The sequence below is a fragment of the Onychomys torridus genome, chromosome 21 (genome assembly GCF_903995425.1).
Source record: "Onychomys torridus chromosome 21, mOncTor1.1, whole genome shotgun sequence".
NCBI lineage: Eukaryota > Metazoa > Chordata > Mammalia > Rodentia > Cricetidae > Onychomys > Onychomys torridus.
The window spans coordinates 21,010,970-21,028,954 of NC_050463.1; positions in this window are offsets into that span (position 1 = coordinate 21,010,970).

Sequence of the window (17,985 nt, forward strand, 5' to 3'; positions counted from 1 at the left end):
CAGGACTGCCTTCCCCATTCATGGTTTAACTTGATTTATGCTGACTGCAGAGAGGCTGCTTACGTAACAGTGGCGTCTTAGAGAAAGTCTATGTTGGCAGCCAGCCTTGAGGCTGGAATTCTTGTGGGAAAAGGGAGACATGGCCTCCAGAAGACCTCGGTTAGAGTGTCAGTGGTGGGGCCAGGCAAACAGAACAGTTAACTTATCTTCATCCAAATGGTCCTAGGACTCTGATGACCTGGGTCTGCTCAGATATGCCCAGATGTGCTCAGAGTAGGCACGGAGGGAAATGGTAGAAGGGTTTCTTTTTCAAAGATCTAACTCATGGCATGGGAAAGATGGCTCAGTGGTTAAGAGCACTGGCTGCTCTTCCAGAGGACCCAAGTTCAATTCCCAGCACCTATATGATGGCCCATAATCACCTGTAACTCTAGTTTCAGGGATTCTGATAGGCTTCTGGCCTCTCTGGACAACAGGCATGTATGTGGTACAGATATAAATGCAGGCAATTATTCATACCCATAAAATAATAAAAGTTTTTTTCAAAGGACTATTGAATAATGTTGAGAAGGTTGCTTGGGTTTCATCCTCATAAATTTATTTACTCACTTATTTTTCAGACAGGGTCACATGTATCCCAGGGTGACTTTAAACTTCCCATGTAGCCAAATTGATTTTTTGATCCTCCTGCCTCTACCTCCAGAGTCCTGAGATTATAGACATGCTCTATCTAGGTTTGGGCAGTGCTGAGGATTGAGGCCAGAGCTTTGTGTACACACTCTGTTAACTGAACTGCACCCCCAGTGTCTTAGGGTCACTATTGCTGTGATAAAACACCATGACCCAAAGCAACTTGAGGAGCAAAGGGTTTCCTTCACTGTTTCATATCACAGTTCATCATTAAAAGCAGTCAGGGCAGGAACTCACACAGGACAGGAACCTGGAAACAGGAGCTGATGCAGAGGCCATGGAGAAGTGCTGCTGACTGGCTTGCTCACCATGGCTTGCTCAGCCTGTTTCCTTATAGAACCCAGGACCTTCAGCCCAGGGATCACCCTATTCACAATGTGCTGGGCCCTCCCCCATCAATCACTAATTAAGAAAATGCCCTGCAGGCTTATGTTCAGCCAGATCTGATGGAGGCATTTCCTTAATTGAGTTTCTCTTCTCTCAGATGACTTCAGCTTGCGTCCCATTGACATAAAACCAACCAGGCCACCCAGCTCATGGTCATCATAGCTCCTGAAGCAGGCCTGTGTTTTCTTCTAGCTGTATTCAACTGTCACAGGCAGAGACAGAGGAGGGCCGAGTCTGCTTTCATGCCAGCTGGATGCGACAAAGGAGAGCGCAGACAGTTGAGGGCATGTTGTGGGGCCATGCAGGTGTCGGGGCTGACCATGGAACTGATTCCGGGTCGGGAAGGGAGAGGCAACAACAGAAGGGGAGGGTACAGTTCAGGGTGGGGGGACTGGGAGGTGAGACGCGCTGGTCAGAGGAGGGTTCCAGTGAGGAGATGAAAGATAGGCTGCTGTAAGAATGGGTACAGAGGATTGAGATCGTGAACAGTCACGGCCATGGGTGTGATCACTGGCGGAGAGGAGTTCAATGGACTTAGAGGTTGGACGTGGGCAGGGTCATTTATATGTACGTGTTGAAGTCACCACTAGAGTAAAATTGTGTGAAAAAGCCGAGAGTGTAGAGGACAACTAGGATCTAACACACTAGAGAAACAGTCTGGGGGGCGGGCAGGGGAAGGCAGCAGTGGTTTATATAACCCGAGGACATAAAGTCAACGTAGCGTGCAAGGGTGACGGAGGAGCAAAGAGAGACTTAGCAGGCGACAATGATGCGTAAGGACACCTGCCTCACGCATGTCCAGGTCTAGCGACAGGTTATGAGAGAAAAACAGTTCCCTGTTTGAGAAGATGGTGAGGAGAGGCCAGGAGGGGCATGGTGAGAAATATGAGGGTAGGCTTAGAGACGAGATTGAGGATCAAGGACATTAGCCCGCTGCAGTGGATACCTGCCTGTGACCTTGAAGTACCTGCCCCTGGGGCGTGGCCTCTTTTTGGCTACCCTTCAGACCTGACATGCACTTACTCAGTTCTCTTTTCTCCCTAGTGGGCTTGGATGCGCGATGGACTGAGATGGCCGGAGCTGTGTGAGCCTGGGCCCCAACGTCCCAGAACCTGCGACAATTTTGTTCTGTACAGTGAGTTTTTCTTCCCTAATAAAATCCTTTGCCTTTAAGTGGACTCCGTCAACTGGAGCAGGAATTACAAAAGGGCAAAGAGGACGGACGGACGGACGGGATTCAGGATCGGGCATGGAGTGGGATAGGGTGTGGGAGAGCTACTCAAGAGTGGGATGCTGAAGTCTTAGGGGAGTTAGCGAGCTGGGAGCCAGGCTGATCTTAGCACCCACAAGCTGGACAAGGCAGATGGTGGTGATGAGTCTGAGTGTTGGGGTTCAGGAGCTCCTCTCCATTTGTTAATTGGGGGAATGTGAGGAAAAGCCCCTTACCCACCATGGAAACCCTCTGCAGGGGTCTCTAAGCTTGTCTGTCTACTCTCCTTTTCGTGGTCTCAACAGTTGTGACGCTTCTGACTCTGGCACATTAACCATTGGCTTTAAAGAAGTTCAAACAGGTATGTTTTTGCTTCCTGACTAATGAGTTTCCTGTTCTAGAATCACCACAACGGCCCCTCCCCCCACTGCGCCGTGCACATCCGGGACTTTGTGGACACACGTGGGCCATTGCTAAAAAAGGTCTATTGCATTCAAATAATCAGAGCTGAAATCCTTCCTGATATTAGGGCAGACCAAGGCAGCCAGAAGCCCCAGCCTGGCTGAAAGCTTAGCTCCCACACCTCCATGCAAAACCTTGACTCACAAAGGACTCACCAGCCCCCATCCTGAGCAGTTATGGACAGCTGATGGCTCCTGGGACTGGAGAGTCAGTTTTCCTTACGGAAATGACCTCGTGTAGGTCAACCACGCTCTGGTGGATGGCCCCACTCTCACGGGCAGCGCGAACTGTGGCTCAGTGCATTCTTAAAAGCAAAGATCTTTCCCCACTCTGCTCCTTTCTGCATGCACAATAAGCTGCTTTGGCAGGAAAAACGTTTGACTTAAGGGAAGAGTTTTTTTTTGTTTTTGTTTTTTTTAATCTATGGTCCATGTTTCAGAGAGGGCAGCTGCTCGCCATCTTGGTAAATGAGGGTGCGCGCTTCAGTTCCTGGCTGCCCAGACCTCAGTTAATCACTAGGGCCTTGTGTTCTTTTAGCTCCTCTTTGGGGCTTGGCTCGGGCCTAATTGGGAGCCAGGCCCATTCCTTCGGGCTCACTCAGAGTCTGAGTCCAAGCAGTAATCACCTCCAGGCATTCCCTCGTCCATTCCCCGGGGCACTTCCAGGAAAGGGGAAGGACCTGGGGTCAGTAAGTAAGCAGAGCTTGCTGCTTGTGCTTACTTGCGTGAGAGAGAAGGCAAGGTCTTAGGAGGGAGGTGATGTTTCTGGGGCTGGCTACAGTGTCAGGGCAGCCCCCTGAGCAGTGATTTCTCATCTTGTGTTTTCTAGAAGCCTGTCATGTTTTCTTTCCTTAACGCACCTCATTTTCTTTAATCGGCTCTCAGGAAAAGCTCTTCACACCAGGATGAAGCTCCTAGACAGAGGGGGACTTGTGAGTGATCCTTCAACTTCTGTGAGACATTTCAGCGGAGCGGCAGAAAGAGAGAGGGTGGGAGGGGAGAGTGAATCTAAGTAATGTGTAGAGGGCACAACACTGTGGCCAGATCTGCAGATTTGGGGGGAGACTAAAAAACTTAGGGAGACAAGGGTTTATTTCCCCCACAGTTCCATATACCAGTTCATCATCAAAAGCAGTGAGGGCAGGAGCTGATGCAGAGGCCATGGGTGCTGCTTACTGGCTTGCTCAGCCTGTGGTTTTTTTTTTTTTTGTTTGTTTGTTTGTTTGTTTTTCGAGACAGGGTTTCTCTGTAGCTTTGCACCTTTCCTGGAACTCACTCTGTAGCCCAGGCTGGCCTCGAACTCACAGAGATCCGCCTGCCTCTGCCTCCCGAGTGCTGGTATTAAAGGCGTGCACCACCACCACCTCCCGGCAGCCTGTGTTCTTATAGAACCCAGGGATGCCACCACCTACAATGGGCTGGGCCCTTCCTCATCAGTCACTAATTTTAAGAAATACTCTATAGTTGGGTCTTTTTTGGAGATATTCTTCTCAGTTGAGGCTCCCTCTAGCTTGTGTCAAGGTGACATGGCAACCAGTCAGCACAACTGACCCCTCGTAAACTTGACACACAAACACATGACTGTTAGGCCATAACCCTTCCTTTCTTGTTCCCCAAGGTCACACATTACTTTCAACATTATAATATAAACATTCTAATTTGGGGGGGGGGAGTTGTTGAGACAGTTTTTCTGGGATTTAATCCCCTCTTCTGGAATTAAAGGTGTTGGCCACCACTGGCTGGCCTAAATATTCCAAATTTTAAAAATCTTTAAAAATTCAAACACTTAAAAATTCAGCCTCTTTAAAATAACCAAGCTGTCCTAAAAATCCAAAGTATTTTAAAAATTCAAAGTCTTTCAACTGTGGGCTCCTGTAAAAAAAAAAAAAAAAAAAAATTAAGTACTTTCTTACTTCAAGAGGGAAGAACCAGGGCACAGTCACAATCTGAACAAAGCAAAACCGAACCCCAACAGTATAAATAGCTCAATGTTTAATGTCTGGGGTTCACTTGTGATCTTTGGGGCTCCTCCAAGGGGCTTGGGTCACTTCTCCGGCTCTGCCCTCTGCAGCACACACAGCTTGTCTTCCAGGTTCCAGCTGGCCCCCCTCCATGGCTGCTGCTGTTCTTGGTGGTCATCCACAGTACTGGCATCTCCAAAACTGCTGGAGTATCTTGCTCCAACTGGGATGCAGCTCCACCAATAGCCTCTCCTGGGCTCTCTTCAGGGACTCTGGCCCTGCCACACAGTACCAAGACGCAGCTGCTCTCCATGACCCCCTTCATGCCTTCGAAACCAGTACCACTGGGTGACTCCCCTTCTCCATTCCCCTGAAACAGGGTTTCTCTGTGTAGCTTTGGCTGTCCTAGAACTTGATCTATAGACCATGCTGGCCTCGAACTCACAGAGATCTGCCTGCCTCTCAAGAGCTGGGATTAAAGGCATGTGCAACCACCATCCAGCACTTGGGTGACTCCTACACTCCAAGTTCAGCTGCCAGCAAGAGGTACAACCTTGGCTGCCTCTGGACCAGAGCATCTGGGGGAGGAAACACTCACCAGAAGACTTCACTTCAGTGATGCTGGTCTCTTCTTAATCAGCTGATTCTTCAGCCCCAGCTGACCAGCATCCATTATCCCAGCAAAGCAAGGTTTTTCTTCATTGGTTCTGGTCTCTTGTTAATCACAGCTGATTCTTCAGCTCCAGCTGGCCAGACACCACAGATTCTTCATACACATGGCCCGGTAGAGTCCTTACTTCCTGCTGAAGTTTTGCAAGCCAGGGCTCCATCATCTGCACTGCTCTCAGCATCTTCCAAGCTCCTATAGAATAGTTCACAGAGATTTCAACACTCAATGGCTTTTCTGGTCCGAAGTTCTGAAGTTCTTCCACAATCCTCCCCAAAACAACATGGTCAGGGCTGTCACATCAGTATCCCACTATCCTGACACCAATTAGTCAGCACACCTGGGGAGGGCCACCTCTCCCAACCCCAGCCTTACCCAATTGCCTGTAGTTCTTTGTGTGGGGTTAAGGCCTTGAGTGGGCCTTTTCCTGTATGTACAGTTTGGCATCTTCCTTGGTGTCCTCCTTGGTCAGCTCACCTTTGGGCAGTCATGTTGGTGAGACTTGAAGGGTATAGTTGCTGATGTTACTAGGAGACACAATCTCAGAACAAACTGTTAGGATTCTGCCACTCCAGCTATATGACCGCATATGCGCAGCTCAGTAGCTAAGCAAGGGGTCTTACATCTTATGCCATCTGTGCACTGCGTGATTATGTAATGCGTGTGGCATGGTCACGCAATCAGCGCATGCATGGCACAGCTCCCTATAAGCCCACCTGCGCGTGCGCTGTGAAATCCTTAAAAAGCCAGTCACAGACTCCTCCCCCCGCCCTCCACATGTGTCTGCCCCAGGCCTGGCCATGCTCTCTGCTGTGCCCTCACTTCCTAATAAAGCTGATACTGGTTTTTGTTGTGCTCCATGCCTCGTGACCTCTCTCACATGGTAGCCAGTGCTGCTTATTATTTTTAAAACCAACACAAACTCCCTGATCCTTTGGCTCTTACCATCTTTCCTTCTCCTCTTCTCATTTCCTGAGCCTTTATAGATGTATCCATTGGGACTGGGCTCCATAAGTCTGAGTGTTGGTTGGTTGTAGTTTTTCTCTAGTGGGCGCTGTCTGTTGCAAAGAGAAGTTCCCTTGATGAGGGGTGAAGACTGCCCTTATCTATGGCTATAAGAACCAGTGTTTACAGGTTATTGTTAGGGATTCTGCTGGTTTAGTAAATTAGTGGTTGTAGATTGCCCTCCAATAACCATGATTTTACTAGCACTCATTAAGCTAGCTGGGTTTCCAGTACCAGGCATAGTATATTTCTCTTCTTGGTCAGGTCTTAAGTCCAACTAGAGAGCCGTTGGTTACCACCAAGGTATGTGCCTCTACTGCACCAGTCTCATCAGTCCCTCATAGTTTCCTGGCCTTATTATCGCCAGTCTTAGCAAAAATACCCTTTGACTGCCCTGTGCTCACAGGAAGGGCTGTCCTGGTTCTGATTCTGACCTTGGCAGTCACCAAGGTCTGAGTCCATCTGGAATTCTGCTACTGGAGACATTTCCTTTCACACACCGTGGCTACAGAGCAGGTTTTCTGGGTTCTCCTGGAAAGCCATCAGGCTCAATGACTATGGCCCAGTTAGACTGGGAGCATAGTGCAAAGGTCTTTGAACCCACAGAACTCCAGAGAAACCAGGAATGTTCAGCACATAAGACTGTCTCTCCAGTGGGAAAGATGAAAAAGAAGTTCTTCCATCCAGAAAGCTGAGAATTGGAAGTGATTAACAGCCTGGTGATCTATGTTATCTGTTGGGCCAGGCCATATCAAGAGCTCTTACAACCAAGTCGGGAGGTGGATAGTAATCTAAATGACCCTTATAGCCAGAGGCTCCCCCAAGCTCCCAACATCCAGGACCAGAGGTGGCTAATAGTCCAAGTGAGTTCTACACTATCTGTATGACTGAGACCAGGCCAGACCCTTAGGCCCTTTAGCTGGTACAAGTAGTGTATCTCTAGAACCCATCTTTTTGGAGGAAATGGCATGTACCCTGAGCTGAGTTTCAATGTAATTACACATTGCCTTGTGAACCGGGCATTGTATCACACCAGGAAACTTTTGTTTTCAAATTGTACTGGGCTTAAATACATTGGGAATAAACCACCTGTTATTAGACTCCCAGAAGTCTGATCCGGGTGGAACCAGTCTGTCCTGGGTTTTCATTCTTATCTCTTCTCTTTGGTTCACTTCCTTGTATGACACCTGCAGGGATCCCCTTACAGTTGGGTCCACTGGAGGCAGCTGCTTGCAATAGGAAGGTTGTCCTCATGAAAGATTGCCAAAGACTTCAGGGAACCACTTCCAGCTTAGAGAAACAGTCGGGGCTATTATCCCTCAACACGTGGCCCTGGAACAAGATGCTGGGGGTCAGGTCTCCTTGCTAGCTGAGTGTCCATCAGAAGTTACTTAGCCTGTGTGTCCCCAGTAGCAATCCCCTCAAGTCCCCCCTTCCCGACCCCGTTTCCCTAATTTAAAGTCTGTTTCCTAGGGTGGCCTAGAACTCATCACCACTCTCTTCTCTCAGCCTCCCAAGGGCTAGAATTTCACCTTCCATTTTTACCTCTGTAACATGGGGAGTTAACAGTACCTTCTAGGGAGAATTCAATGCTTGCAGTTTTTTTTTTTTTTTTCTCTCCCCAGCCACGTCTAGAGCCAGCTCTCACAGCGGAAGAGAGATGGGACTGTATTTTTAGAAGACTTACCCACTCTCCTTTAAATAGGGATTTACTTATCTAGTTAAAGTTTATTTTTGCAGCCCCATTTGAAGAACGGTGCTGTACAGCCATTCTATTTATCTTCAAGCTGCCACACTCCCTCAGCCCTTCCTCCAAGCCAGCGTCAGGCTGCTGAACACCCTACGGAAAACTGGAAAACCGGTGTCCGAGTCCCCGAGCCTCGGTGGTGGCCCCTTCCTAACTCCTGTTTTCCTCTGTTGGAGCTGAGAGAAAACGGGACCCTCTTGAATGGCATGATCTGTAGCTCACCAAACTCCAGGCCTAGCAGAGTCAGTTCAGAAAGTCCCTCTAAACTGCCACCAGCTTGCTGGGACAGCAGCCCCCCTTTTCTGGTGGAGTTACCTCCCTTCTTTAAACATACTTTGCAAAGCTTTGGCCCTAGTAGGTGTGCTGCGTCCGATCAAAAATTTAGTGTCATATCTTATCTTTTCGACATAGAGGCTCATCTATCCCAGGCTGGCCTTGACCCAGGCTGTGTAGCAGAGGATGGTCTTGAACATCCGAGCACTCCTGCTCCTGACATCTGGTGTATGGGGCATTGGAGCTTGAACCTAGCGCTTAGACTGGTTAGTAAAGCACTCTACCAATTGAGTTACATTTCTGTCCTCTGCTCCCCTTTTAAACTAAAGGCATTTCTCACCCATTCAAAGAGGATCCTCCATTTCTTAGAGACCCCGCCACCTCCAGCACGCCCTGGAGGTCTGAACAGATTGAGAGAGGAAAGAAAGGGACTTGTGAGTTAGGGAGGTAGGCACAGGGCAGAGGACTAAGGTTCAGGTTGGGGCCCCTTAGAGGAAACCTCTCTCGGGGAAAGAGAGGAAACCCAGGCCTCTGATCCTGATGAAGTTCTCATCCCTCACCTCAGAGAGACTGGTTTGAGGCACTCTGATGGCCGGCTGCAAGTGCCTGGCCCAGGAGCCCATGGGTGGGGGGGGCCGCTGCCCCAGAGTTCAGGCTGCATGCTGCTGGGCGTGGATATTTATAGCGTTTGCCTCTCTGATTCTGTTTCCACCTGGATATATGCGGCCTGTGGCTGCTGCATGTGTGGGGACTGCAGGGGCACACATCGATGTAAGGGGCTGCTGCTTGGCCTTGGGACACAGGCTCGGGTGTCTACATAGAGGGCGGGCAGGGGAAAAGGCCAGACGGCAGCTCCTCCGTGCAGGGCTGCTTCTTCAAAGAGCTTGGTGGTGGTTAGGCCTGGTGAAACCCGGGGCTTTCCAACTCCTGGTGTCCCAGCTGCAGCGGCTGTGGGCGGGGTAAGGTAGGTGTGGGTGGCCAGGGACCTGTCTCGGTTTCCTCCCCGCCCTGGCAGTCACGGTCCCTCTCAGCAGCAATTCAGAAGGGTTAAAGACCAAACAGACCACAAGGACTTTTCTTTGTAGTAGGAAGAGAGGGTCCCAGAAAGGTCGTGTGGCAATCTTCTTTTCAGACACAAAAACTACCGACTCCACGTTTGCAGACCGGTTATGGCCATCTGCACCTTCAATTTTCCCTAACCACCACCACCTGTCTGGCTGCTCGCAGACGGCAATGACATCATTTAAAAAAATATAGAAATAACTGACCTCTCTGCCTTCCAGACAGTGATTGCAGTTCAGAGGGTAATGCTTAAAAGCAATGGGGACTCTACTATCGGACCTTTAAAACTATAGAAACAAACAAACAAACAAACAAAACAAAACAAACCCCAACTAAACAAAAACCGAGGGGCACAGGCTGGGCATAGTAGCTCACCGTTTGTCATTCCAGAACTAGGGGAACTGAGAGGCAGGATTGTTCACGCGTTCGAGGCTAGCCTGGGAAACTTTGACAAATGCAAATAAATAAATGAATTAGGAAGGAAGGAAGGAAGTGTGTGTGTGTGTGTGTGTGTGTGTGTGTGTGTGAGAGAGAGAGAGAGAAAGAGAGAGAGACAGAGAGACAGAGAGACAGAGAGACAGAGAGACAGAGATAGACAGAGACAGAGGGCGCAAAAGTGAGAACCCAGGCCCAGCAGGAGTCAGCCACCTACAGGTCTGTGAGTAAAGCCTGCCTCGACTGTTCCACTCACAGGCCAGGCTGGAAAGGGGCCAGCCCAAGACCTTGTGAGGGAAGTAACATGAAGAACAGTAGCGATGACCTAGAGGAACGAAAATGCAGTTGACACTTGTCCCCGCCTCTCTTTTTCCCACTTCACCTTGTCGCAGCCCAGATGAGGTAGGCCAGGATCAGGGTCACCATTGCACAACCCCCCCCGGGGGGGGGGCGGGGAGGGGTACGACACTGAGGTTTGGGAACGAGGTTAAGGAGCTCGGAGCTCCAGACCCAGCTGCACGGCCCTCGCGTGGGCGCTGTGGCCACCCCGGCTTTTCCACGAGGGCTGGGGACAGGTTCTGGCCCCGCAGTGGCACACGTCTCAAGGCTGCCGCTGGAAAGGCCGGTTTAGTGGCCCCGGGACGTGGGGACGGCTTGGCCGGGATCGGGGGGGGGGGGGAAACAGCATGGCGAGGCTGGGGGGCAGCTGGCAGCCAGCTGGTGACCCCGCCGGCGCTCAGCGGCGGGAAGGCGAGCAGGCCACATACCGCGCGGCGCAGAGGAAATAAATAGCTGGAATTCCTCCCGCGGCGCCGCGCTCCGGGGCAGCCCGGGCACGCGCAGCCTGCGGGGAGGGCCGGGGGGGGGGGGGGGGGGGGGGGCGCGCGCCCGAGGTCCGCGGGCTCGTCCCCGGCCCTGGCTCGGGAACTGCTTTCCCATCCCGAGCGCTCCAGCCGCTCCCCGCCAGCATCTTGGTCCTCCGCGCCGGGATGGGGAGAGGGAGAGGGGGGTGGGGGGATGGGATGGATGGGGGTGGGTGGGTGGGTGGAGGGAACGACAATTGGAGAGAGGCTCCGCACGAAGGGGCAGACTCCCCAGGCCTGCCTGTTGGTCTGTGACTCAGGCCTGTGAGGTGACAGGGCGCCTGGGAAGGCCACCTGCGCAGTGGTCCATCTTCCCTACATCCCCCACGGCCCCTCCAGATGCGGCCCTCTGCTTGAAGGTCTGGACCAGCATCAGGCCGTGGGCTCCCACAGGTGCCAGCCTTAGGCTTTGGAAAGCTGTGGCCAGTGATGTCACCAGATGCTCTAGATCCTTTCCCTCTGGGCTTCGAAGTCCTTGAGGTAGGGAGTTGTGGCTTTGGGGTGGAAGGGATGAGTGAGGCTAGACCCTCAGGTAGAGACAGAGGGAAGGTAATGAGGGTGGAAGGGAGTTCCGAACCTGGAACCCTCTCTGCACAGCGCTGTAGAGAAGGGGATGGGAACTCTTTGAAGAGGCCGCTGAGAAAAACTCCCCTTTTCTAAACCGAACCAAAGTTGACCAGGTTGGGGATTAAGAGGTGGGATGGTGGCTGGAGGACCCTGGGTGGGGCCCACCTAACTTTGCCTAGGAGCTGGGCCCTGGTTGCTTGGAACAGGGGCCCCACTGATCCGGGCCCTCTCCACTTTCCCTTGGGATGATTGGTTCAACTGATAATAGCATCTGAGCTGGTGAAGGGCTCAGCAGGTACACGTGCTTGAAGTCAGGCCTGATGATCTGAGTTCACACCTCGGGCTCCCACGCTGTGGACGCAGAGACGTACACACAAAATGCTCACGGAGCTCACGTCTTCTACGGTCTATGAATTCTTCCCCAGGTGCTAGAATACATCTCTCACTCTGTCCGTTTCCACGGCCTTTATGATCGTTCCTTTCACGCCTTGCTTTGAAGTTTATTTTCCTGATTAGATTATAGCTTTACAAAGGCAGGGACCTTCTGAATCTCCTATGCCTTCGGGGACCTGCCATCTTGTACAGCGTTAACCTACCATCTTGTAGAGCGTTAACCTTAGAGCAAAGACCGCTTAAATGCTTGTTGAGAGATTGAGAAGGACCAGGAGGAAATTGGGCTGGCCCAATACAAACAGCAACATAGGCCAACACGGAGCCAGCATACACAGGGTACCTGCTACCCACCCAGATCCAGGACAGGAAGGTGGGGTCCTGAGTGCTAGGTACTGTCACTCCCAAGAAGGCCTTGAGCTTCCTGCCTTGATTCTAACCCCAATGTCACCCTGATTTACTACATACATTGCCGTCCTAGCTCTAGGTTCTGATTTCAGCTTATGGATATAGCTCGATTTTCTCACTCCCTTTAACCTCCACACTCCCGATACTCCTGGCCTGCCTAGAAGGTTCTGATTTCACACAATTTGGTGCTGTTTGGTCATTCTGCTGGGGCTTATAAGTGACCTAGTCCAAGGCTAGGGACAGAGATGGCTTTTTGCTGAACTGTCTACCCCAGGGCAGGGTGGCTTCAACCTCAAAGCAGGGCGGACCTGGAGTTTCCCAGACTGACCCACGTTGCCTGAGTCCCAGGGAGCAACTCTGCCCTTCCCCCACTATTCCCCCCCCCCCCCCCCAACCTCCCAGGCCTTCCAAGAAGCCAGACAAAGGGCGGGAGAGAGGGACTCCCCTCTGAGTAAGTTCTCCACTGAGGCCCTGGGAGAAACAGGAGGCTGACGCCAGGCCCATCCTAACGCATCTGCCCCTGTCCTGGGTACAAGACATCATTTCCAGAACTGCCCCGGGAAGCCTTGGCAGATCCTTCAGACGTGGCCAGCTCACAGCATCAACAATGGTTCTGGGAATTTGGGCTCTCAAAAACCTTACATTTTTCATAAGAAAGAGGAACAGATTTTGGCATCTCTACTCTCCAAACAGGAACTGACCAAGACAGTGACCTCTAGTAGTCACTTCCTCATCCAGGGTTCACAAGGCGGGTAGGCTTCCTCAGCCCTCTGTCTCTCCCCCCGCCCCCACCAGGGATCTTTGGGCATAGGGGAGCCCAACAGGGGAGAGCAGGGAATGGATGCAGAAAGAATGTAGGGATGGGGGAAGGGAAGGAGAGAGAGGTTTCTGAGGACTCCAGAAGCCTGATGGGCAGAGTTAGGGCTAGGGGGTACCTGGCATGGAATTGTTATTTTTCTCTTGTCACACAAAGAGCATAACCACTGTGAGCTCTTACGAGGTCATGGTTTCTTGGACCTGGGCCATGTGTGGATTCTGGGGTGGGGGAGAGGAGAGGAGCCCACTTAGGATGCTGAGAGGGTGGGTGTGAGTGGGGTCCAAGGCCTGAGAGGAAGGACAGGCAAGCATCATAGGGGCCTCTGAGCTGTGAGGAAATCCCCAGAGGGCTCCAGGAGGCCTTGACTCTTGACCAATGCTGGTAAGACAAAAACCAGTTCAGAGGAAGACATGAGGCAATGGGGGAAGGCTGGGGGAGTGGGTGGGGGTGGGTTGGTGGTGGTGGTGGAGGACGTGCAGCCTACAGCCACGTGATGACGACTCACCCAGACCATTAACGTGTTTCACATTCCTGGCTCCTCACGGTGGGCAGCTGGAGGGACTGACTGGTCACTGTGAATAGGTCTCTGATGGCCCAAGTTCTTGCTGTGAGGCTGAGCTTTTGTGAACCCACGGGAGCTAAGAGCCCCACAGGTTTACAGTAAAGGGAGGACATCTGTGTTACCGGATGAAGTGGATGGAATGGTTGTCCATGGCAGGGAGAGGCTTCCTCCTTTCTGGATTGGCTAAGTGAAGGGCGCCTGTGGGGGTGGACAGGGTGAGCAGAGGTCGCAGGTTTGGGCTCTGAGACAGGTGAGAGGTAGGGGGGGCTGAAGATGGAGGCAGACCATGGTCAGAGGGGTTGGGGAGACACCAGGAGTCTGAGGTTCCGTAGGTCAGTAGGGTGTTCCTCAGACTCCCGTTCTGGGGTACCTTGCTTAAGCTCACATCCCCTCACACTGATGGGGAGAAGGGAGTGGCAGGGACCGGAAAGATCTGGGGCGCTCTTTAGCTTGGTGGAGTCTGAGATGCCACTGAAGACTTTTGTGTCTCAGCAAAGGACAGAGGAGGCTGTGCTGGCCGTCATGTTCAATGAGCTTTATTTCTCTTCCCAGGTTCCCAGTATCCAGAGATGGCATTTCCCACAGGTCCCACATACACAGGTATCAAAGTCATCCCAAAGATCAGGGGCCTCTGGGTGTCGGCAAAGATCAAGTTTATTGTTTTTTTTGTTTTTCATTTTTGTTAAGAAATTTTCGCTGGGTGGTGGTGGTGCACACCTTTAATCCCAGCACTTAGGAGGCAGAGGCAGGTGGATCTCTGTGAGTTCGAGGCCAGCCTGGTCTACCTAGTGAGTTCCAGGAAAGGCATAAAGCTACACAGGGAAACCCTGTCTCGAAAAACAAAAACAAAAACAAAAATTTTCTACTCACTCCACATACCATTCACAGATCCCCCCTCCTCCCTCCTCCCACCCCCCAGTCCTCTTTCCCAAGCCATTCCACATCCCCACATCCCCCAAATCAAGGTCTCCCATGAGGAACAGGGACAGAGTTTGTTAAACAATCACCTCGCCTTGTTGACCGCTCTGTGACTTTGTACCTTCTTTTGGTGTGACTGTGAAATTCACTCCTGGGTGGTCTTGGCTGGCCTGCCAGCTTCTCTACTTCTCATTTCCTCTGGCTCCCGAGTCTCCAATAGAGTAAGCACTCCAGCAGTTTGCTGTATAGTGTGTGTGTATATGTATGTGGTTGCTGTGCTGTACCTGTTTGTGTATCTGTGTGTGTGTGTGTGTGTGTGTTCCATGTACCTGTATGTGTATCTCTGTGTATGTGTGTGTACTGTATGAGTGTGTGCGCTGTACATGGATGTGTTTGTATGTGGAGGCCAGAGGCTGACATCATCTATCACTTTCCATTTTATTATTATTATTTTTTTAAATTTAATTATTTTTATTTTATGTGTGTGATCATTTTGCCTGCGTATGTGCATGATGGGCATGCCTGGTGTCCTCAAAGGTCTCTGAAGAGAGCATTGAACCCCTTGGAACTGGAGTTATAAACTGTTGTGAGTCAAAAATCAAATTTGGTTCTCTCTAAGAGCACTAATTGCAGCTGGGTGGTGGTGGCGCACATCTTTAATCCCAGCACTGGGGAGGCAGAGGTAGTCGGACCTGTGAGCTGGAGTCCAGCCTGGTCTACAGAGTAAGTTCCAGGACAGCTAGGGCTACAGAGCTATACAGAGAAACCCTATCTTGGAAAATAAGTAAGTAAGTAAGTAAGTAAGTAAGTAAGTAAACAAACAAACAAACAAACAAATAAATAAAAGGAGCAGTAATTGCTTTTAACCGCTGAGCCATGGATTCATCCCCTCCACCTTAGTTTCTGAGTCAGGGTTTCACTGAAGCCAAAGCTTGCCAGTTTGGCTACACTGGCTACCTAGAGAGCACCTGGAGATCTGCTCATCTCAGCACTGAATTACCAATGTGCTCTATACCTAGCTTTTTACATGGGTGCTGGGCATCCAAACAGACCCTCGTGCTTACAGGGCAAACACTCCACCGATTTAAGCTATCTCCCCAGTCACTATGTATCTTATATCTTTAATTTGTTAGAGATTATGCTGGGCAGGATGATTTGGTGGTAAGTAATGCTTCTTTGCCTGAGCTAGATGAACACCCTTCTCCCTTTATGTCTGGAGATCTTTCTAAAAGCCTAGTAGGGTCAGAGACAGGGCTTTGTAGGAACAGAGTAGCGTTTTTCTCTCTAGGTGTGATTTTGTGGCGCCACCTGCTGGCAATAGACAGATATGATCATCCCAAGTTTTGCATGATTGTACATATAAAGAAACCAGGTATTGGGGATGGAGTGATGGTTCAGTGGTTAAGACCACAGGCTACTCTTGTAAAGGATCTGGGTTTGGTTCCCAGCACCCACATGGTAGCTCATAGATGTTTGTAATTTCAGTTCCAGGAGGGATCCAAGACTCTCTTTAGCTCCACGGGCACCAGAACGGCATTTGAGTGTGTGTACACACATGCAGCCAAAACATACATACACATAGAATAAAAACAAATAAATTTTGTTTTGGTTCTTTTGAGACAGGATTTCTCTGTGTAGCTCTGGCTGCCCTAAAACTCACTCTGTAGACCAGGCTGGCCTCAAACTCAGTCAATCCCTGAGTGCTGGGATTAAAGGTGTGTAGCACTATTACCTTGCCAGAACAAATGAATCTTAGAAAAGAAACCAATTACTAAAGCATATAGGGCTTGGAAGTGGCAGCGTGACAGAGTGCTTGCCTAGCATGCCTGAGGCCTGAGTTCAACCGTCAGTGCCACCAAGGAAGCAAGCAATAAAGCAAAGACTGTGACAGACTGAAACACATATGTGCTCACCAGCAGGCACACAAACAGGAAACTCAGACACACAGTTACATGTAGAAATTTAACATCTAAATGGTACCCACCCTTATGACTCAAATAAATTATTTTTTTAAAGATTTCTTTCTTTCTTTCTTTTTTTTTTCAGTGTTATCCCAAGGTATTTTATCTATTTTTTTGAATGCCGAATGCCGTTTATTGATGGAGGGAAGAAGTCTTAAATACAGGCTTACAGTACATGGGAGAACCCCAGAGGGCAGAAGAAGTTTTTTTCTTTCTTTCTTTCTTTCTTTCTTTCTTTCTTTCTTTCTTTCTTTTTTGTTTTTCGAGACAGGGTTTCTCTGTAGCTTTGGAGGCTGTCCTGGAACTAGCTCTGTAGACCAGCTGGCCTTGAGCTCACAGAGATCTGCCTGCCTCTGCCTCCCGAGTGCTGGGATTACCGGCGTGCGCCACTACCGCCCGGCCTTTGTATTTATTTCTTATGTGTATAATATTCTGTCTGCTTGTATGCCTGCAGGCCAGTAGAGGGCATCAGATCCCACTATAGATGGTTGTGAGCCACCATATGGTTGCTGGGAATTGAACTCAGGACCTCTGGAAGAGCAGCCAGTGCTCTTAATCTCTGAGCCAGCTCTTCAGCCCTTCCAATAAATTCCCGTAGTCTAACAAAATAAAGCCCATTTCTTTATAACAACTTCTTCCTCTGTTATTTTGCACCAGTTGATTCTCTGTCTCTCTGTCTCTCTGTCTGTCTGCCTGTCTGTCTCTCTCTCTCTCTCTCCTTTTGTTTTTGTTTTTGAGACAGGACTTCTCTGTGTAGCCCTGGCCATCCTAGAACTCACTCTGTAGACCAGGCTGGCCTCAAACTCACAGAGATCCACCCACCTCTGCCTCCTAAGCGTTGGGATTAAAGGCATGCACCACCACTGCCGGGCACACCTGTTGATTCTTTAAGACTACATTCACAGCAGGCTGGGGCTGTAGCTCAGTTGGGAGAGTGTGCACAAGCCCCTGCGTTTGATCCTGAAATCACACAAAGGAGGGGTAGTGGCATATGCTTGTAATCCCAGTATTGAAAAAATAGAGACAAGAAGGATCCCAAGTTCAAAACTGGACCAGTGAGATGACTCAGTGGATGAAGGTACCTGACAACCTGAACCCAGACGGTGGAGGGAGACACTTAACCATTTCTGACCTCCACATGTAAAGTGTGACATGCCCCCTCCATCTATACATACACATGTGCATCTCTCTCTCTCTCTCTCTCTCTCTCTCTCTCTCTCTCTCTCACACACACACACACACACACACACACACACACACACACACACACACACAAGACCAAAATTAAAATAACCTCAAGTGCAGCACCACCGCCTTGGAGGAACCATTCTGCATCTCTTCTCCTTCTGAACTTCATCCCTTCATGGCATTTTATTGACTTGCATCTCTGCTGTTTGAGAACATGTGTTGTCTTCTTTTCTAGTCGGAGCGGTTCCCAAGGGTTGGCCTTGTGCCTGATGCCTGCTTGTGCGGTCTGGTGGTGCCGTCACTCCATCGTGTACGAAAGCAGGGGCCCAGCCCATGCCTGCCGATACAGGACGGCCATGGGCACGGCAGAGTGTGAAGACAGCACACAGGAGCCCACATCTTCTCACACGACA